Source organism: Vicugna pacos, chromosome 5 (genome assembly GCF_048564905.1).
Source record: "Vicugna pacos chromosome 5, VicPac4, whole genome shotgun sequence".
NCBI classification, from domain to species: domain Eukaryota; kingdom Metazoa; phylum Chordata; class Mammalia; order Artiodactyla; family Camelidae; genus Vicugna; species Vicugna pacos.
The window spans coordinates 20,654,500-20,677,324 of NC_132991.1; the positions used below are offsets into that span (position 1 = coordinate 20,654,500).

A 22,825-nucleotide genomic window follows, 5' to 3' on the forward strand; every position below is an offset into this window, starting at 1 on the left:
ATAACTCATGGAAGAGTCTGTGCACAACTTGGGAATCTTTTTAGGCTATCTTTAACCAGACACAAATAAATTTCCTCTTATACTTCTAGAACAAAGCCTGAACAATCAGCAAATCCCTTTCTTGATAAATATACATTGATAAGGAAAGCACTCTGCCTCCATATCATTTGGCATCTGATTTTAACTTACTACTTTGATAGAATGCTAAGATATATAGAGCACTGATTTTATGTACATTAATTTATTTTTCATTCAAGAGGTTTTGGTTGGGGCCTATCTGAAATCGACAATTAGGAACTCCATGACTAAAATCTTTTAACTAGGTCATGAAGAACATACGAAGAACAATTATGGCACTGAACTTCCAAACAAACGTAGGTAACAGAGATGCAAATCTCTAGTTCTAAGAAATATATGACTGTTCAAATGGAAGAAAGTTGTTTGATAAAGAGGAACTTGCTAGAGTAGATTGCTTTGGTATCTTGGGGTAGAGTGCAAGTATTCTATATTCCCCAAATCAACACTCAGTACAGTATTATTATTATCATCAATATTATAACTAATAGCAAATGAAGAGTATGAACTTTTTAAAAATCTGGTCAAAGTTTCCCTTAGATTTCACAAAATACTTACTTTTTCAATTACCAATATACAAGAACTCTCAACATGCTTGTATTTTTCAAAACACTAGAAAAATTCCAGTAGATAATGGTTTTTTTTTTTTAAGATTATGTTCCTTTTTAAGTGACGAGATATTTATTCATATAATTCAGGTTAAAAACAGACTTTCATGTACTCTGTGAACACTTAAGATTAACATATTATTTTGACTCAAATTATTAAAATTTCTATTACTTTTTCTTTGCAAGCTTTGTCCTAGTAACTAACGAATAACTTTTATAAATGAACATAATATATAAACTGTGCACTAGAAAAACATACATCTCATCAAAAGCTGGACTTTTCTCTGAAATGAAAAATCCTTGATGGTAGCATTGTTATTTCCTTTATGATACCTAACATTAACGAAATGAAGATGAGTAGGAGATAGTAAAACTTACGCAAGTGAAAACAAATAAATAAATAAACTAAGATAAAAACTAAAGACTGGGATTTCAAAATTGTAGAACAGATAAACAAGATTACACTGTATAGCACAGGGAAATATACACAAAATGTTATGATAAATCACAGAGAAAAAAATGTGACAATGAGTGTGTATATGTCCATGTATGACTGAAAAATTGTACTGAACACTGGAATTTGACACAACACTGTAAAATGATTATGAATCAGTAAAAATGTAAAAAAAAAAACAAAAAAACTAAAGCATCCCTTTAGATAATACACATTTATAGAAGAGGACAGGATTAAAGTTTTATATATTTAAAATAAAATCTTCTATGTTTAAAAATGGGTCCAAGATTTTTTAAAAAATCAAAAATGGCTAAGGATGTAAGCAGTGGCCATGGTTATGTTAAGGTGCATAAACCAGATCTCCAGAATAATACATAAATTTGATGCTTCACAACAGAAACTGATTAACATAAAAAGAAATCAATTGGAAATCACACCCCATATTTGCCATTATAAAAACACAGTGCCTGTATTTTCCCAATGTATCCAAGTCTTCCTATTCTTAGTATAAATATTATTTTTCTGAGTGTTCCAAAAGTGTTTGCATGAGTACAGGTGCTGGCCACATGTCTTAAATAGCTGGAAATGCTCTCTCCTCGCAGACATGCCTAGGGCCAGGGGTGCCTCACCTTGCCTCAGAGTCACCGCTTAGACAACTCTCCTGCTTCACATTCCTATAGTTCAATTAATACAGATTCTCTCTGTGCATTTCAGTATGGCCTGAGGCGTTACAGCTCAGACGTATCTGACATGCGTGAATGAAGTTCATTTAATTAATAGTGTGGCAGTAAAGTTTGCCTGCTAAATTTTCTATCTCACAAGGTTACAGGAGTATTTGGCCAGACTGAAGTTCTCCGTATCATCTGTCCCCAGTGGCTAGCTGATGCTCTCAGCCTCATTTTCATTCCCGGTCCCTCCTCAGTTCATTTACTAGGTCAGGGAGCCTGCATACACAAGCTGCTCTCAATGGGAACAAAATACTCTGCTGTTTTATTCAAAGAGATACGTAAAGTGCATATTAGGGTCTTGTTTTCTAGATGAACAGAATACATTAAAACACAGTGGTTTCCTTCTATTCTCAGAAGCATATTTTCAGTTCAGTTTGGGGAGAGAGTAATACAGATGGTCTATGACATTCAGATATTTCATCTTTGATGCAGTGATGAGCGTATGTAAGATTCAAGAGAAAGCCACAGTCCGCATCCTAGTTACCAACAAAGTAATCTAAAGGGTAAAAGGAGTAAAATGAAATGTTTCAACAACTGTCAAGAGCTGAGATTTTACCCTATTTCCAAGCTAACACGTTAGCCCGTCACTGTTTCATGGATGAAGGTTGATGACACAAAACTTGTAGGTCAGATACGGAGGACTTTATTACTCATGCACAGCAAGCAACATGGTCATCAGCAGACTGGTGTCTCTTTAGCCCAAAGTCCCACTGGGGCCCGTATGGATGCCTTCACACACAGAGGGTTGCATTACAGGAGAAGAAAAATCGGACTTTAAACCCAAATATTTTCTAATGGCCACAAGCAGCCCTGCATATTTGCACTAGAGGGATAACCTGCCTCTTCTTCCAAGTCTCTTTTCTACACAAACATTCTTGTAAGGGTACTTCAGAATACAAGGCAATTAGTGCATCACTCTAAGACATGCAGAAGTGTGAGGGATCCATGGAGAAGCACCTCCCAAGAAAAGATCCTGAAAAGTCATAATTTATATGTCTGTAATAAATGCAGATAAACAAGTACATGAATATGGCCAGAGATGATAATAATTCTTGGGTTCCAGGCTGGTGCTCTCAAGAGAATTCTCTATTGATTTACATTAACCGCACCTTAAAGCATTTTGTGCAGCTAGCCATGTGTGATGGCTAATTTTATGAGTCAATTTGGCTGGGCCATGGTACACAGATATTCAGTTAAACATCAGTGCAGATATTGCTGGGACGGTATTATAGGATGATATTAACACTTACATCAGTACAATTTGAACAGAGCAGACTACTCTCCATGATTTGAGTTGGTATTATTCAATCAGTTGAAGGCTTTAAGAGAAATCAGACTGCCATCCCCTGAGGAAGAGGGAACTTGGCTTCTAAACTGTCTTTGGATTCGAGCTGAAATATTACTAACTTTTCCCTGAATCTACAACCAGTCACTCTATACTGTAGATTCTGGACTTGTCATCTTCTACAATCCTGTGAGCTACTACTTTTTTTTTTTTTTAAATAAAGTATAGTTGGTTTACAATGTTTCAGGTGTAAAGAAAATGATTCATATACATATATTCCTTTTTAAGATTCTTTTCCACTATATGTTATCACAAGATACTGAATATAGTTCCCTGTGCTATCCAGTAGGTCCATGGTATCTGTATATTTTATATATAGTAGTGTGTATCTGTTAAACCTAAATTCCTACTTTTTCCCCCAACCTCTTTCCCCTTTGGTAACCATAATTTTGTTTTCTATGTCTGTGAGTCTATTTCACTTTTGTAAATAAGTTCATTTGTATCATTTTTAAAGATCCCACATATAAGTGATACAATATATTTATCTTTGTCTGACTTCTCAAGATTAGTATAATAACCTCCAGGTCCATCCACGTTGCTGCAAGTGACTTTATTTCATTTTTTATGGCTGAGAATATATATCACTTCTTTATCCAGTCACATGTCAGTAGACACCTAGGTTGCTTCCATGTCCTGGCTATTGTAAACAGTGCTGCTATGAACACTGGGGTACATATACCTTTTCGAATTAGAGTTTTTCTTCGGATATACGCCCAGGAGTGGGATTGCTGGATCATATGGTAGCTCTATTTTTAGTTTTTGAAGGAACACCATCCTGTTCTCCTTATTGGCTGCACCACATTACATTTCCATCAACAGTGTAGGAGGGTTCCCTTTCTCCACACCCTCTTCAGGCTAATATGTTAAATATATAATATGTTTCTCTTTCTTTATGTATACATCTTACTGGTTCTGTTTCTCCAGAGAACCTTGATGAAAACACCACTGCCAGGCCTGTGACCCGGAAACAATTCTGCGAGCGCTCTGGTCAGGGAACACGTCACATTCACGGCTCTCGGAGGAAACACTGCCACATCTACACCATGCAGGCTGGAGTGGCTTCCAATTTAGGAAAGTCCCCACAGTTACACAATGTGTATTCAAGATCATTTTACAATATTCCACTACAAATTTTTGGATAATATCACAGTTGTATTAGAAATACTTTTAATGTTTATACTTTCTGTCTTTTTTGATGTTTTGACATCTTAAAAAAAAAAAAAAACCTTTCTAGCTAGGGGGAGACAGCCTCTCTTGGGGATAGCCAATTCCCAGAGGTGGCAAGAGGCACAGCCAAGAACTTGCCTTTCATGGGCAAACCGATCCATTCAGAGCCATACTTCTCGATCTGGTCTCTAAGCCTCAAGAGGCAACATTCCTCTGCCTTAATCATCCCAGGGCCAGGAACCATGCAAATAGTGATCAGCTTTCTCATTACAGCCCAGTGGAATTATTCAAACTAGACAATCTCAAACTGTTTATCCTGTCCTGACTTGCTTTACCCAGACAAACTCCAATAAAGCCTGTTCTAATGGTTTTCCTTCATCTTCTGCCTGCAGACCACCCCGGGGGCTTTTCTATGTGGCCCTATATGGTGTGCATGCCTTCTGTTTTTAGGACCTGTGAATAAAACCAAGTTTGTTTTTTGAGGCTTTTCACTGTCCCCTGTTGTGGCCACTGACTAAACATCTCATGAAAGAATGCAAAACATGAGTGTTCATTGTGAATTGTGACAAAGCATTTTTCGTTAATGCCCTTTTACTACCCAATTCTGCCTACTTAATGGGAGACAGAACAGAGCAAAAATTGCTTCAACTTCTGAATGTGAAATATCACAGGCATTCTTGAATATTCCTTTTATTCCTATGAAATAGGTTATAATTTATAAAAATACTCTGGAATTTATCACATTAATACTAAATCACTCAATCTCTTTCATATTAGAAGAAAAGGCAGCTCTATTAGAAGTCAGTTGAAAAATTTAATTTCATAAGAAAGTGACTTTTTATTAGCTATACTTTTAAATATGTTTCATAGTTTTGCACTTGATCATTAAACATTCAAATAGTGCAGCACTTCAGCTGATGATTTTTACTGAAGTTTTAAAAGAAAACAAAGTAGCACGCACTTTGCTTAGGCATCATGTTTAGTGAAAGATAATCACTGTCAGATTCCAAGTTGAGTTTAAACACCAGGGGCTATAATTCTTCAGTATATTTATAATTACCATGACAACACATACATCATTTCATGTGACCTTCCTAGTGGAGCATAACATACTAAACTATCAAAAATGTACTTGTTTCAGACCCATATTAGTACCTAGAGGGAAAAAAAAGATAGGCAAAATGCATGTGTGGATGATGAGTAAATGCGATAAAGTCAAGTCCCGAATTGTAGTTCAATCTCACAAAACCTTTCTATAACTACCTAAGAAAATGCACATAGTCACAACCCTCCTTAGTCCATAGGTAGCCTTACAAAAACTGACGCAGTCAGTCAAGGGAAATGAAATAATAAAACTAGGCAGGAGCCTAGTTATAAATAGTAGTTATAGTCGGTATTTTAGAGATAAAAGGAAACTAGAGAACAGACAGTCTTTACAAATACTAACTACTACATATAAAACGATAAACAACAAGTTTCTACTGCATAACACAAGGAACTATATTCAATATCTTGCAGTAACCTAAAATGAAAAAAGAATATCAAAACAAACATATGTATGTTCATGTATGACTGAAACATTATGCTGTACACCAGAAACTGACACACTGTAAACTGACTATACTTCAGTTTAAAAAAAAAAAAACAGGGATGATGAAAAGTCTCTACTTTAAAATTATTACGTACTGTAATCAGAGAAAATAGACTAAGAAACATACTGAGAGCAAATATTATGGAGGAATGAGTGTCCCAATCCGTAATGAAATACGCATCAATTAAAAATGCTTAGACTCCAAGGAGCCAATGGAAAAAAGACATAAAGATAAAATTCACAAAATAAGGATATAAATAAGTAATAACATTTTAAAGTGTGTAAAGGAAAATAAAATATCTCACATCTTCAGCTTCAACCTATCATTTTAAGCAGTTTTTTAATGAGAACATCCTTTGCCGGGGGGAGTATGAACTGATAAAATTTTTCTGAAAGACAAATTTGACAATATAAACCAAATGTTTAAAAAATGGTTATACTTTTGACATAATAATTCTGTTTCTGATGATATATTCTATGAAAATAATGTTCTAAGTAAATAAGACAAAATAATGAGAAAGATAATACAAAAAGACCTTAGAAACAGCATCATTTATAACTAGGAAAATGTATAAACAAAAGAAATGCTCAACAACATGGCAATAATTAAATTATGGCAAATTAGAGTAAATATTATGAAAATTCTAATTTGTAACGTCAATATACAACAGGATACAAATTATATGTATGGAATAGTCTTATTTATGAAATAATATAGAAAGAAAGCGCGGGGAGCCGCTCGTGACGGAGGGCTGCCGAGCACAAAACTTGGGCGTAAAACCCCAAAGTGCAGGGCGCCAGGCTCTGAGATTGAGGCTGCCGAGCACAAAGGTTGGGCCTAAACTCCCACAGTGCGGGGCGCCCGGCTCAAAGGTCAATTGAGTCAGAACAATCTCTGTCCCGCCACCCCTTTTACTAAAGAATGCACCAGGTGCGCTAATGCCTGAGGAAATATCCTTGAGCTACTAAGTCACAAAGGACCTTCAGAGGGAGAGATACAATCGGCACACAAATCAGTAATCTTTTTAGAGAACAATCACCTGAGTTAAATATACACGAGTCACGATGTTAGCCTAGAGGAACAATGTCTTAGCTTATCATCTTGGTTCCAGGAACTCTTAATCTTAGTTTTACAAGAACTGTAAACAATAATGATGTCTGTAACAATATACAAGTTAATGGTTTTAGTACATGTTGTTAATGTGCCTTAAAACAATACCTTTGCCTACAGGCAGGAATGTATGAGCTAATGGGTTAAAATCATATAAATTAACTGCAAGAAATAAACTCGTCGTCCACTCTTGACCTAGCGTCTTGCGGGCTAGAGTGAGACCCTCTCAACCCCACCTTTTAGTCTTGTCTTGCTGTCTTTTTGTTACGTCTTTCCTTTTCTCAGTCCTGCAGCACAGGTTTCTGGACCTGATCGATTGTCGGCTGGCTCCGACAGAAAGAAATAGTTAGTAAAAACGGGGGCTAGAGAATGTATAGCCCACTATCTACATTCTACAGACAATGAAAAAAGCCCTGGAAAGTAAAGTGATTCACAAGGACCCCTTAGTTAGCAGTCAATACAATAAGTTTGGAAATATAACTCATGTTCCAATGGGCCTATCTATTTTATGTTAAAGTTTGATCACTAGCATTGTAAGAAGAAAAATTATGAGCAGAAGCAAGAGTCAAAGAAAGTTAACATCAGCAATGATGTATCAGAAGGAAAGAGTGGGGCATGAGAGAGAAGGGAGTGGAGATGTGTAAGATTACTGAAGCGAAGGATGCCTCAGCAACTCCCCAACCAAAATGATTATTCTCAATAAACTACAGATTCATTTCTTACTAAAATATATTAGATGGCTGACAACGCAGGGATTCAACAAGTGTGTACATGAGGAAAGTCAAATATTAAAATCAAATACAAGGAAAAACTGAGGCAATGTTACAGTATACATGAGACTGAGAAGATATAACTACTAAATTCATGATGGGAAAACCAGTGGAATTTGACTGACGTCTTTAATAGTATTGTATCAACATTCATTTTCTGGTTTTGATAACTGTGGTATTATTATATAAGAAGTTACTATCAGGAAAAATGGTGTGAGGGATATAAAAACTCTCTATACTACTTTGCAATTTTTTCTATTTTTCAAATAAAAGTACTTCAAAATTAATTTTTTTAACTTAATAAAATACATGGATTATCAGTTTTAGAAATGTATTGTTTTTAATATACAGCAGATGTCAAAGGGTAAGTGTAGCATAATCTGTAGGAAAAAGGGAGATAGTTAAAATAGTGATATTAAGAGATACAAAGAATATTGGAAAAGAGTCACAGGATATTTTGGGTTATGTAGAGAAATAAACAACTTAAATGAACAGTATTTTCCCCTTAAGAATTTAAGAATACTTAGGTGAGACGCTTTTAAGGTGATCGGATGTGAAATCCTCATGAACAGAACTAAGTGAGCCTTTATTATGACGTGTCCTTGTTTCCAGGCTCTTATTGGTGAGTATTAGGAGAGGCAGGCCCCGGGGGACCTAGAGTATCCATGGACTTTCCTGAGTGTGTGGAGCCCTAAGGCTTGTCTGATTCTGATACTGAATAACTTCTACAGCTAGTCACACAGGCAACTAAATCAAGGTGAACACAGGGTGGCTACTGTGGGATGGTTCACTCCACAAGATGGGGAGAGTTGGAAACTTTCAGTTTGCAACATGTTGGCTGTTTGTTCAACAGGTCCTGATCCCCAGGCTGTGGGTCCCTCAGCCCACTCCTCACCTAGCATCCATCCGTCTGGGCCCATGACACTGCCTTGCAAGACTTGGGGACGGGGACCAGTGCAGCTACCGATACTCTGTGCTGTGAGTAATACACTACCTTAAGTCTCATGCTCTGCTTTTGGCACCTATGCTGGGGTGGCAGGTTTACTCCCTGCCAGCCTCTAGGACAGGGTTTCTCAACACTGGCACTGCTGACATGTTGGACCAGGTAATTCTTTGTTGTGGGGGCTGTCCTGTGCCCGGCACAATGTTGAGCAGCACTAGCCTCTGCCTACAAGCTGCCAGTATCACCTCCTTCCCCAGCTGTGACAATCAGGAGTGAATCCAGATGTTACCAAATATATGGAAAACACAGCTACCCCTGCTTTATGAAGCTGAAGTTCTACTTTGGAAATGAATGAAGTCATATTTCTCAAATATTTTAAAGTCCATTTTGATTTCCCTAAATATGAATTTACTTGCCATCAAGTGAAAAATTCTTTGCAATAATTTTTGGCAAAATTACTGAAGAATATTAAATTAGGTATCTGTAGCTAGTAGAATAGTATTACAAACTACTAGACTTTTTAAAACATGCAGTCTGAGAGCAGATCAAATCTCACTGAAATTCTATATATATCATATTCTTTAATAGGATAAATGCTAAACACTTCATGGCTAAACACTGATATATATCTTGGAAATATTTTATCTCAAAATGGTTTTTCATTATATGAAAACATCCCTAGATATGATTTTTAATATCAAAAAGGGTACATTTTGCTTTTTACCTGAAATAATAGTGAGCTAAATTTTACAATTTGAAATTTGAGACAAGTTACAAATACCCTAACAGCTAAAATATTAGGGTAATTCTCTGACTCAAAATGTGCACATTCTTCTTTGATGTACAATAAAGGTTTATGAAAACTTGTTTCAGTAACAGAAATCAAAGGGCTAATTTTGGAGCTGGGAAAACACTGCTATCCTGTGAAGGCAACTGTTTCATAACCAAAGAAGAAAACAGATGTGTATTAAAATATTTCATATCATTATCAGACCACTACCACCCAAATATACTAGTATCACTATAATATATTCATTTAAGTTGTCTAAATACTGCATAATACACTAAAAGACAGCTAATTTGTTGTTAATATCTGAAAAAACCCAGAGCCCAAATACATATTTTGCATGTATTCTTTTCAATGGCACAGGAATAGTGAGTGAATCGAAAATAAAAGTTAATAGATATAGAGGAAAGAAAGTTGACAGGTATCTCATTTAAGAAAGGTCTGAGGTATTCCTCATTTCTCTGATTTTTTCTTTCTTTTTTTTTCTTCCTGATGGTGGGGGCAAAAGGTATGAGGACACACAATATAGTTTCCGAGAACAGGTGGGAGTCTAGAATAAACTTGGTCTGAGATAAAGAGCTACCATATGCTACTTTGCCTTTATAAATCTGGGAAGTAAATGTACTTCTTTTAATAATAAAATATCTAAAAGAGTTTAGGGTTTTCCCCCCTCTTTTATCCATACACCAAACCTGTGTTTTCACAATGTTTTCCAATATCTCTAAGATATTACCTGTTTTGTTCACTGGTGCATCTCCAGGTCTTAGAACATTACCTACATATAACATGATCTCAATAGATAAGAGTTGTCTGAATGAGTAAGCGAATGACTCACCATCACCTCATGAGTAATTCCAACTTTCCTTCCAATGACATACAAGACTTCCACAATTACTTGCAACTAACATCTTTTATAAGCCCCATGATCCAAGCATCTGTGCTGGATGATAATATCTTTAGTTAATCAAGGTGCTTTTCTGGAGAAAACACGGACTTCTGTGTCAGAGTAAAAGTAGTGTATACCTTCTGGTTGCCTTTCATTTTAGTCTTTGTAAAATTTTTTAAACCACGACTTCCCCTTATTTGGTCATTGTGAAGATAAAATGAAGTAACATAAAAAGCACTTACAAAACACACTATTTAATAAATGTTAGCCCATTTCCCTACTCCCATAAGCATATTTTACTTTCTCATCTCTGTGCTGTTTTTACTTCCTTTTCTCTCTCTTGTTGCATTTTTCCGATTTTCTAAATCCTTTACGTCTTTTCAAGGCCAAAAGAGTATTCTATCTGCTACACAAATCTTCTCTTATTAGCCCTGTGAAATCTGTCTGTCCTTTAAACTCCCTTAGTACCATATCCCATCCCATCCCTGACACTCACCACTTACTGCCTTGTTAAGTTTACTGAAGTGTGGACAAGCCAATGTTTCCACTTGTCTCTATAGAACAGGAGGGCAGGACAGAAATATAATCTATGCTTGAAACCCCTAGTAGAGATCAGAACTAAAGGCTTGAAAAACATTTATAAAACTAAAGGAAATGAATGACTCAATGAATGTAAGCACTATGAATCTGGGGGTAGGAAGGAAATAATGGGGGATTGAGAATGTGTGGCTAGCTTATTTACTCCAGAATACCAGTGAAGAATACTTATTGTTTCAATATGATTATCATTCTCATAACTTCAGAGATTGCCAAATACCTAGAAGAAAAATTAAGTCCTTAACTACTAGAGCCTTAAAAATATTTAAATATTTTGAACTACAGAAAACACCTTGTTTTTTTATAGATACCATCTACAAATAATCGAATCAGAGAGAAAATCACACATATGAACACACACAGATTTTCATATGGAGACATATCACTTAATCAGGCTGAAGATATACCACACCCCCTGTTTGACATATGCCACCACTGTTCTCAGGAGCATTAAATGCAAAATTTGGAGACTTTTTCTTTTAAATAAATACCTTGGATGATAAAATATTACTACTTTAAAAATGCTGTGTGATGAAAAAGTCAATAAGAAATAAAAAAATTTCCTTTCTTGTAATCGCTAATGTTGGATGTGCTAGAGAATTTATAATGTCATAATGCAAGGATAGGTAAGTGATATTCAATAAAGAATCATTCATATTCTGCTACTATATCATCTCCTAATTCAAAGAGAAATAACTCTATTTAAGGAAAAAAGCCCTCATGAAAACATAAAAGAAAGACATTCAGTGCTATGAAGATTTGGGAAAAGGGCTTAACAGGCAAAAACCAAACTCAATTAAAAAAATATCCATTTGAGAAGTAAGATGAAAATTTATGGCTATTCTTTTTTTTTTTTAAAGAAGCTACCCATGTTTAAAGCAACCAACTCATATTAATGTGAACAAAAATGATCATAGTTTCACTAATTGCATTCAAACTCTTTTTCTGCATGCTTACCCATAATTGCATTTCTTTGCTTTGCAAGAGCTATTTTCTTTTAAATTCTAACTTAAGATATAAATTAATTTCATGTTGCACATATTTTAAAAGGACAGTCAGATGTGAATATAATAATTCACATGGCCCTCCCTAGAGGTAATCACCATAAACAGTTTATCAATCTTATCAAAAAAATTAATATGCTTATATAAATTAAATTATCCTGTCTGCAAAACATTTTTTTTTTGCTCATGTTGTTTATATATCAGTGTGTCTGGGAGTTTAGTTCATATAAGTATATATGGCTCTGCATGCATTTTAACTGAAATACAGTTGACATATAATATTACATTAATTTCAGGGATACAACAGTGATTTGACATTTATACACATTACAAAGTGATGATCATGGTAAGTCTAATAGCCACCTATCCCCACATAAAGTTACTGTATTATTGAGCATATTCCTTATGCTGTATATTACATCCCTATGACTTGTTTATAGCTGAAAGTTTGTCCCTCTTACTCCTCTTTACATATTTTGTCCTCCTGCACAAATCCCTCTTCTCTGGCAATCACCTGTTTATTCTCTGTATCTGAGTCTTTTCATTTTATGTTTGTGCATTTGGTTTTCTTTGATTCCACATATAAGTGAGATGATACAGTATTTGTCTTTCCCTCTCTCACTTATTCTACTTAGCATAATGTCCTGAAGGTCCATCCATGTTCTTGCAAATGGCAAAAATTTTATTTTTCTTTATGGCAGAGTATTATACATATACATACTTAATCCATTGATCTATCCATCTTCTTTGTCCATTGATCTATTGATGGATTTAGGTTGCTTTCATATCTCAGCTACTGTAAGCAATGCTGCAGTGAACACTGTGATGCATGTATCTTTTTGAATCAAGTGTTTTTGTTTTTTCTGGTAAATCCTCAAAAGTTGAATTGCTGGATCTGCAGTAGTTTTATTTTTAAAATTTTGAGGAAACGCCATACTGATTTCCATGGTGGCCACACTCACTTACATTTCAACCAACAGTGTATGAATGTCCCCTTTCCTCCACATCCTTGCCAACACTTACTTGTTATTTTTTTTCTTACAGCCATTCTGACAGGAATAAGATGACATCTTGTGGGTTTGATTTCCACTTGACTATTAGTGATGTTGAGCACCTTTCCATATATCTATTGGCCATCTGTCTCTTTTGGAAATATGTCTAGTGAGGTCCTCTGCCAATTTTTAATAGATTTTTTTTGATGTTTAGTTATATGAGTTTGTTATAAATTTTGGATACTAACCGCTCATCAAATATATTGTCTGCAAATATCCTCTCCCATTCATTAGGATGGCTTTTCATTTTGTTGATGGTCTTCTCTGTGCAAAATGCTTTTAGTATTTTTATTTTTTTTATCTCTTTAATAACAGATTTTTTTCTGACAGTGTGATACATTAACCAATCTTTCTTTTTCGCAAAATGAAAAGTCCCATCACTACTATTTATTTTTAGTTAAAATATAATACAAAATGAGCTTACTGAAAGTAGAAAATACTGAAATCTTTTTGCAACAGGTGAAGTTACTTTATGTGTCAACTATGGATGTTTAAAAGCATCACAAGGGATTCACATGTATTCCCAAGTAGAACTCAGCTAGTTTCAAAAACTGATTCTAATGCTGTGGTGAAGGAAGAGAAAGTAGTCTAAAAAATATTTCAGTGCCGTTCTTCAAATTCCCTTTGTATGAATGAATTAGAGACATGCAGAATTGAGCTTTATTCTGGAGGCAGAAAGGTGCCAAAGAATATCGAAACAGCTAATAATAAGAGAAAGACCAATAATCTACAAGATTGCAACTTCTGTTGAGTCCAAGTAAAAGCTGGGATCCCAAGGCAACAAGACGTAAAGAAATCAGAGTGACCGGCCTCGTCCAGTAAAAACAGAACGCAAGATTATTTGTACCTCTTCCAGAGCACAGGAAGAAGAGGCAACGGCCATAAAAGCAGTCTTTTACAAAAGCTCAACTAGTAAAAGAATTTTTGAAACCAAATGTGATTTAATGTGAGAAACCCTGATCCAAGGATTCCTTTCACTAAGTTTACAAGAGAAATAGCAACGGCACAGCAAGAGAACTGAGAGACAGCCTGGCATGTCTCACGCACATGAAACCCAACCTAGCCCAGATGTTTCCCTCACGCAACCACTGGGGAAGGGGGAGGCGACCTTCCCGCTCCCAGAAGCAAGGCAGAGATATGCGGCCTGTGAGGGAGGTAAAGAATCAAAACTCATCTGCCACTAGCAAAGGGCAGAAAATCTTCTCTTCCCCAAAGCTAAAGTGAGCTGCAAAGATAAGCTGCCATGGTGGGAGGCAGAAGCCATGTGACTCTGAGAGACGGGTAAGAAACACCCCTAGTCCCACCACAAGTTGGTGGACTCACAACAAGAAACACTAGTCTAACGCTTGGAGAAAGACAAGAAACTCTACTGCCAACGGTGCAAAACAAAGGCACAGTGACACTGGGAGAAGAGTAGCAGCAAAGCTGTTTGTCCCCGGGGGAGGTACAATAAAGCTGTTTGTCCCTGGGGGAGGTACAATAAAGTTTTTTGGACCCATAATCCTGGGTTGATGCAAAAACCAGGTATTTGCTGCCCTGGGGCACAGAGCAAGAGATTATCTCTAGTCCAATATCACCCAGAGATACATGGCAGATACTGGCTGACAGGGGAGGTGATACACAGAAAGACCCATCTCCAAAGCCCAGAACCACAGAATCTAGGACCAAAGGCCAGACCAAGAGAACAGAGAGGCCCTCATTCAGACTCTACGAGCCTCCCAGTTGTAAACAGATCACATTAGCTGACAATTAAGGAGAGGACAAGAGTATGCAGCGATACCCTTCAGAGAAGCAGCCATGCAGGGATTACTGAGAGCTGAAGATGGAACACGCATACTCCAGGATACACTAAGCACAAGGTAGGCTCAGCCCATCCCTGGAAGAATCTGAAAGATTTGGTTCACCAAAGGTACCTATAAGAACAAATTCCAATCCCAGATCAATTACTGAACAGATCAACCAAACTTTCACACTAAAACACTGACACAAGAAATGTACTCATTATCTCCAGCATAAATTTCACTTATTTAAATCTCTAAGGTTTTCCTACATACACTATTTGAAATTCAATAAATAATTATGAGAAATACATAAACCAAAAAAAAAAGAGAAACAACTCATTGAGATAAACTGGTCAACCAAAGAGTTAAAGCTGTAAATAGAATCAGATCTTTATATGACTTTGATGTGGAGACCTTTAAATTTAAACAATGAGTTATCTACAAGCACCTATCACCATGGATCAAATAACAAAGCCTGATAATATACTATGTGCCAAAGAGAAGGCAGAGCAACTGGAACTCCTACACCTTGATGTTGGGAAAGCAAAATGACCCAGCCACTCCGGAAAACATTTTGAACAAAATGAAGAGTTTGACAGTTTCTTATAAAGTTATACATACACGTACCATATTAGCAGGCAATTCACTTTTAGAAATGAAAACACATGTCCACATAACGTACTGTATACAAATGTTTATAACAGCTTTCCTCAAAACTGACCAAACTTGAAACAACCCAACTGAACACCAACAAAAGTTTTGTGTTACATCCAACAGTATAACACAACCCAACATGAAGAAAAGAACGAACGTCTGATACAGTCAACAACAACCACAAAATCTCAAAAATTATCTAAGTAAGGCAAACCAAACTCAAAAGCTATACATGAAATGATTAAATTTTTCTGACATTTCAGAAAAAGTAAACTACAGAAAAATAGATCAGATAAGAATAGAAATCAGATCAGTGGTTGTTAGGGACTAAGGGACTTTTCAGGGTGATGGGAATATTCCAGCCTAACTGTGTTAGTGGTTCCTCAACTGAATACATTAAAATGTTTACTAACTTAAAAAAACAAGTGCATTTTGCTGTATGTAAATTATTCAGTAATAAGTGTGATTTTTAAAAATGCAATTATTAAAACAGCTAGAATTTATTGGAAGAAAAATACAGGTGTTTGGAGTAAAAATTGCAGCCACTTCTGGATAGAACAAAAAAGTACCAGTTAATTCACCATTTGGTCAGGGAAAAGAAATGAGAAGATCAGTTACTTAAAGATTTTTGTCTACGTGGTATCAGATGACAAATCTGATTGACATTTAATCTAAGACTTTTGAATTTAAATGTAGTTAAATGTATCTGGCAAAAGTTGCCATAAAATAAATCTGTGATGGAGCAGGTGTGGGATGTATATCCTCCTGGCAAGGTGCTTTAGGTCCCTCTGTCTGGAGTATAATCCCCATAACCTAACTTGGTCAATTCACAACTCATGACTGTGGTATCCAAAAGTAACATACTTTTCTTTGGGGCATAAGATAAAACAGTATAAGCAGTGGAAACTGACTAATAGGAAAAATTGTATGACTTCTGAGGCATGGTGAATGAGCAATCTTTTTTCATCCATCTTGACAACCAGTACCACTCTGAGACTGGAAATAATAATAATAATAATTTTTATGTACAACCTTTATATATTTTGTCGTTCTGAAGACTTTGTACAGAAAATTAATTCAGATGATATTGTTTACAGACCAGAAACACAATATTTTAGAAAACATGCCACATCTGGTATTCTTTACAGATGTAAATGACAGGCAGCGCTGACACCTGAGTTGTTACAATTGGAGGACAGGATAAGAGGTGAGAGATGCTCTTTCACCTCATGTCTAGTGAGGGCACCGTCATGAGCCTCGGGAGCTCTTTGTGTGTGCGCTCATGTTGCTGGTGTTGTTTACACTTCTTAATTTGTACAGACTCGGTTTTAAGCCTTGCAAAATCATTGAAGTTAAAAATCAGGAACCTAGTTGATATTAAAGCCAGATTAAAAAAAAAACTGAGTATGAAGGTGAGTGAAAATACTATTTGTTGCCGTCTATACATTTAAGTAAATTTTCAGAATAGTCTGACCTTTGCGTTTCTTGTATTTCCTTTCCCAGTGTCATTTGGACCACTGTCTAGTGACTATTAGAACATCCCGCAATTTGATCACTTTTGCAGGATCAGGAGTGACAGTAACTCCCTGTGACATTTGTAACGGGATATTAAAGTGTTGCTCAGAAGCCAAAATAATTTAAAAAAATCAAAGTAGATGTGAGGGAAGAAGTCCTCGTATTTTACAATCAACTAGGTCAGAATTATTTCTACAACTCTTAAACATCTCAACCAGATCAATGGTGTAAAGAGAAATACCATGTAAAGAGGGGAGGGTTTTAGGAGACTTCTTTGAAGACAGGTAACGCTGCTGTTATGTTAGTATCTAATCCCCAGCTGTCAGTCTCCAAAGGTGGCAGAAAAGCGAGAATGAAAGGGTACTTTTTACCTCAAATCTAATGAATGAGCTTCAATGGGACCACTAAGAGATCTCTGAATTGTTAGTTTTTTCCAAATATACACCACTCACGACTTGAGAAAGTCTCACATCTGAAAAAGCTAATGTGGACTCTGGTGGCAGAATACTTAGTGGTGGTTGATTTGTACAGTGTCTACACTCCCAGAGTTTAGTGGGACATTGGGACAGAAGGTTTACAAATAATTTCATGGACCAAACTGGATCACACAGGACAGTATGTTGGTTTAGGGATGTCTTCAGTCCAGCGGTTATACGTTATACAAACAAGAAGATGGACATGAATCGGTTATTTAGGGATGCAAAATTACAAGCACAGAGTTTCATGTACCTTGGCCAAGGGAAATGAAACTAGAGAACTCTAGCAGAAAACCTCCAAATAGCTTGCACATGCACACACAGACACAGAGACAGACAGACAGACAGACACATACAAACACACACACAACCCTCAGGAGAGTAATTTTAAATATCGGTCAGGCTCAGAGATAGGTCAGCTTATAATGGAACCAGTTCCCTTGCCATCTCTTTATCAGGCCTTACCAACCTTACCCCTTTTCCTCTCTTCCTACCAATGTAGAGAAGTGCGTGGGCACTGGAAACAGACTAGCAAGCTGGGAGGGGTGACAAGGAGAATAAAGGCAGGGCAGAAAAAGAGAATGAACTAAATGTGCCCTCCCTTCCTTTTCCCAGGCTTCTAGCCAAAAGATAACACAAGTGGGGAGGCAGGGAAGATGCGATGACACCTTGAAGTCAGAACTGTGATATAAATATGCATATATATGGTGGAGTGGGCATTCTAATTACCAAATGGAGGCTGCGTTTCTGACAACATGACTGGGAGGTCTGGCTGCTGCCTAGCTGTTAGCAGAAAGGACTGGGATTTGACCAAGTTTTGCTATGGGGTAGGAACATTCACTCTACTGAATGAATTTTAAAAGTCAGTAGGAGGCAAAAGTAAAGTTACTTTTTAGGTAAGTCAGAGTCACATTGTTTGACATATGTGTTGCACAGACGACGACTACCATCACTCCCCTAAAATTCTCTCATGACCCCTAGTTTCATGGGCAAATTCAAGGGGAAGTTCAGCTGGCTTTGTGGATATTAACTGTCCCCACAATTTGAGCTAGCATTTCCTATTTTAGAACCCCCATAGTAAAGTCTGCCAAAACTGATTTATCAAACTTTTCTTTTTCATCAGAAATTTGCAGTAACCTAAGCAAAAGTACAATTATAGTCAAGGATTATAATATTAGTCATAGGTTAAAAAATGATTTCCAAGTGATTTCCAAAGTAACAAAGATTACATAATGCTAAGAATAATTAACTAAGTTAAACGTATTTCTTTAATTTTAATTCATGCTAAAATTAGACATTTCTTTAAAGTGTGCAAAAATCCTGCTGAGCAGAATGTTTATTAATGTAGCAATCATCCTTGTAATAATACTTCAATGGTTCTTTGGAGATTACTGAGTATTTTCACATTTTATCTTTTGAACTTACCAGCAATTAAACAATAGACTTCTTTATAGCAGCTTCTAGGGCTATCCTGAGCTCACGTGTGTACGTGTGTGTACACGTGTGTGTATTATGCAGTGTTTGCACATGCCTGTGTGTATATATATGCCTATGTTGGGTAGAAACAAATACATGTTTCTATAACCCATTCATGTTTGCTATAACCCATTAGCCATGTGAGCCATTCCATTTTTTTTTATGACAATGTATTTTAGAACCCAGCTTTCAATCTTCTCATATTTATATCAAGTTTTCAGACAGAAAGATATATACTGGCTTAAAGTTTGTTTTTGTTTTTTTCTAAATGTCAGACTTCATGAGAAACATCAAAAGTTATGAGAAATATACAAATTAAATATAAAATTGAACCAATGTTATCAGGACTCAGATTCCAGCAAATTCTGGGGAAACACCTTATTGATAGTCAACAAGAGTCAGTTTGTGCAAACAGCCTGTAACCTTGCTACTCAGCAGGGCGGCAATACCCATTAAGTTCTCCAGAGTTGCAAACCCTTGCAAATCTCTTCTTAACAGTTTTAATTACGAAATGTCTCATGACTGACAAATGTATTCATTATTTCCTTAATGGTTGGTGAGAATCTACATCTCTCAGTCTTCAGAGCTTTTCTTTATGAAAAAGTAAGAGTTGAAGTAAAAAAAAAAAAAAGAGAGAGAGAGAGACTGATATTCACCTGTAATGTAATAGCAGAGCATAAGGGCTTATTCTTAACTTTAAAATGTTTTGTAAGGCATAATGACTATTTAAAGTTCATGGGAACTTTATAACATAATTCATGAATGATATCTTAACAAATTTCTTGCATCAACTGTAACACTTGAACTTTATGAGACACTAGAAATTCCTAGAGAATTATATAATGGAAAAGGTCACTGAAATTCAAGAACAAATGGTGATTTCTAGGCGCAGAAAATGATATTCTTACTCTCAGGTAAGTGTCATTTGGCAGTGCATCACATCCTACAATCTTCTGTGAGTGACCACCTTAGTAGTGATTAGAACAGAGGTCTGGAAATATTTCTGGCAATCTGAAGTGGGTCTTAATTCGGTGATCACATGTGTGTGTCTGTGGTGGCAGTGCTGGTGGTGGTTAGATTAGTATTACAACAATGAACTTTGATCAAATAATTAATCACGGCTCAGGTATAATGCCATACATTTCAATACAAAATTGGAAGAACTACTGGACTCTCAAATCCCTGGGGGTGAATATGGAGATACTGGGGGTGGGACTGAGCTAAAGAACAGGGTTTAACCCTGCAGATGCTGGACAAGTAATCACATAAATAGAGCACTACCATTTAATCGTAGGTCAACAGATTATCTTTAAACATGTCGCTAGGAGAAGATGTTTGGCAGAGAGACTGCCTCTCCATCCTCCTGGCTATAATTTTATTCATATCAAAAAGAGAGCCTGTCTTGCATGGTGCCCAAAGTTATTCATTGTCCTCTAACTGCAGGGATCCTCTAAGTATTTTCAGTTAAAGGAAGACTGAGGTGTGGATCGTGTACTTACTCCAGATCTCAATCACCCACCATAGGAAATAGACAAATTCAGTTAACAAAGTGATTAAGAGCACAGGCTTTACACTAGTTCCTGTGGCTATTGTAACAAATTACCACAAACTTGGTGACCTCAAGTCTATAGTTTAATTACACAATCTATTGAAACTACTGTTTTAGCTATATATAGCTGTAGGCATTAATAACTTTCAAATTCAGGAAAAAATCCTTTAGTTTTTTTTTTTTTAATACTTTAAGGATATGAAAGATTATTTTAACATGTCTTCTACTTGGAAATATGTATCCTAGTAGAATTAATTTATACAGCTTAAAAACAAGTACTGCACTAATAGAATATATGCAACCATAAATTGAATACTAACTTATCATTTTTATATTTTTTCTTTTCTGCTGCAAGTTATAATTCATTCTGAAACATGAAACATGAATCTTTGACAAGACATCCAAGAAGATGAACATAAATACAATCTTATAAAGAGTATCTATCTTGTTCTCTTAGAGAGAGGTAACAGTTTCATCCGGCAAAAATTCTTACCAAAGCTGTTGTCCCAGAACCATACCCCTGCCACTCCCTCCAGATAAATGTGCAGAAAACCACAACTAACTATACCCTCTAGCTGTGTTCACAGCACAGGAACAAGAGTCTAACTATAAGAAAACTAGTGCAAGCTGGCTCAACCTCAAAAATGGACAAACACTGCCCTGCACCTCATTACCGTCTCACTGTAAGAGGAAGATCTCTGCCTGTTCATCCATGATGTGCAACCTGCTTCTGACTCAGAGGCCAAAGGACCACACAAGGACAGAAGAGAGGTGGGACCCCAGTTCCAGGAAGAAGCTACCTATTCCCAGAAAACCAATGCATATGCTTCCCCCTCAATACCCCTGCCCTTAAAACCTTGCCTTAATCGTCCCCTGAGCAAGAAGTTACTTTGTGAACCAAGTTCCCACTTCTCCATTCTCTGGCCATTGAAAAAAACTTGCACTGCTTCAATCTCAGCTTTGGTTTCATTTCCTGGCTGTGCAAACCAGAACGGAAAAGGAAACTTCCGCACTGAGGCAGGGATCTCGGCTGGGCTAGGGGTCAGGTGGGGTCCACACAACCTTATTCGGTAACAGAATGACTAATTTAAACTATCTGTCCACTCGGTTGATTTTTGCCTCTTGTTGATACAGCTTCTTTTACTTTCTACCACAGTATCCCACTTGATTTTTTTAGAGCACTTATTATCTTCTTCATTTATGTGTTTGTTTACTATCTATCTCCTGCTATTTGGATATAAACTAAGTATGAAGCTTTGTCCTCTTTACTGCAGCATTTCCATCACCTAGAACAGTGCCAGGCTCAGAGAAGGCATTCAATGAATATTTACTGACTGGACAAACAAATCAAGTAATTAATTAAAAGAAATCAACAGTATAAATTTGACCAAAATTTTGACAAAAATTCTCAAAAGTTAAAAATAAAGATGGGTAAATGTTTTGTCCTTATAGAAGCCTATTTTTATGAAATCACTAATGTCTTCATTTAATAGTTTCAGTAATTATTGAGCTGCATGTAAGTACCTCAAATGGACAATTTTTCTCTCTCATTTATTTAACTAACTGTTTCAGCCCACAAGATTACACAAAGCCTCTAAGATATATCATATTTAGGAGGTTTTCAATAAAACTCTTAAGTGAGAAAACAGAATCAGAGAATGAATAGAGGTGGGTCTTTTTTTTTTTTTTTTTTTGAAAAGCTGGCTCTTTTTTTCTGTATTGAAAGGACCTGAGTTTACACAGAGTATGTCCAAGATACTTATGTAAAAATTGAAAAATCTTTAAGCCTTTTCAAACCATACCAATTTAACTAAGACTCAGAATTCCTACTAAGCTTACCAAATCATTTGTCAAAACAAGTATTACCTCTCAGTTTTCAGGTTAGATGGCAGACACGCTAGTTAAATGAGTGAACACACAGAGAAAACTTATCTATTCTGACTCCAAGAAACACAGGTTGTCATTTGCCAAATGTAAGTTCTGTTCTGACACTTTAATCTTGCAGCACAACGTCTATTATTATTCTCCTTACCGGCAAGAAACAAAATAAACTAATAAAAAGACATTAAGCTGTCCTTTGTATAAGGTTATTAAAATGTTAAATGCATGTCAGGTGTGGAAATCTACAAAATGTTTTCATAACCTTCATCCTGTCAAAGCAACACTGTACAGATGTGTCTGGCAGTCAAGGGGCTATTAGAGTCCACCTCCGTTGCTGTGGTAGAAAGCAAAGAACCCCAATGTCACTGATACTAT

General features: G+C 36.2%; 1 protein-coding gene and 1 long non-coding RNA gene across 2 annotated transcripts in view; one reads left to right on the forward strand and one right to left on the reverse strand.

Annotated features, from left to right (window-relative positions):
• LOC140696538 (low-density lipoprotein receptor-related protein 1B-like) overlaps positions 1 to 22,825 on the reverse strand; it is a 298,018-nt gene that overhangs the window by 268,456 nt on the left and 6,737 nt on the right. The window lies entirely within an intron of this gene.
• LOC140696582 (uncharacterized) lies at positions 8,520 to 21,526 on the forward strand. Its single transcript, XR_012073069.1, has 3 exons — positions 8,520 to 8,606; positions 8,703 to 8,827; positions 20,925 to 21,526. It is a non-coding gene; the product is annotated as an uncharacterized lncRNA (long non-coding RNA).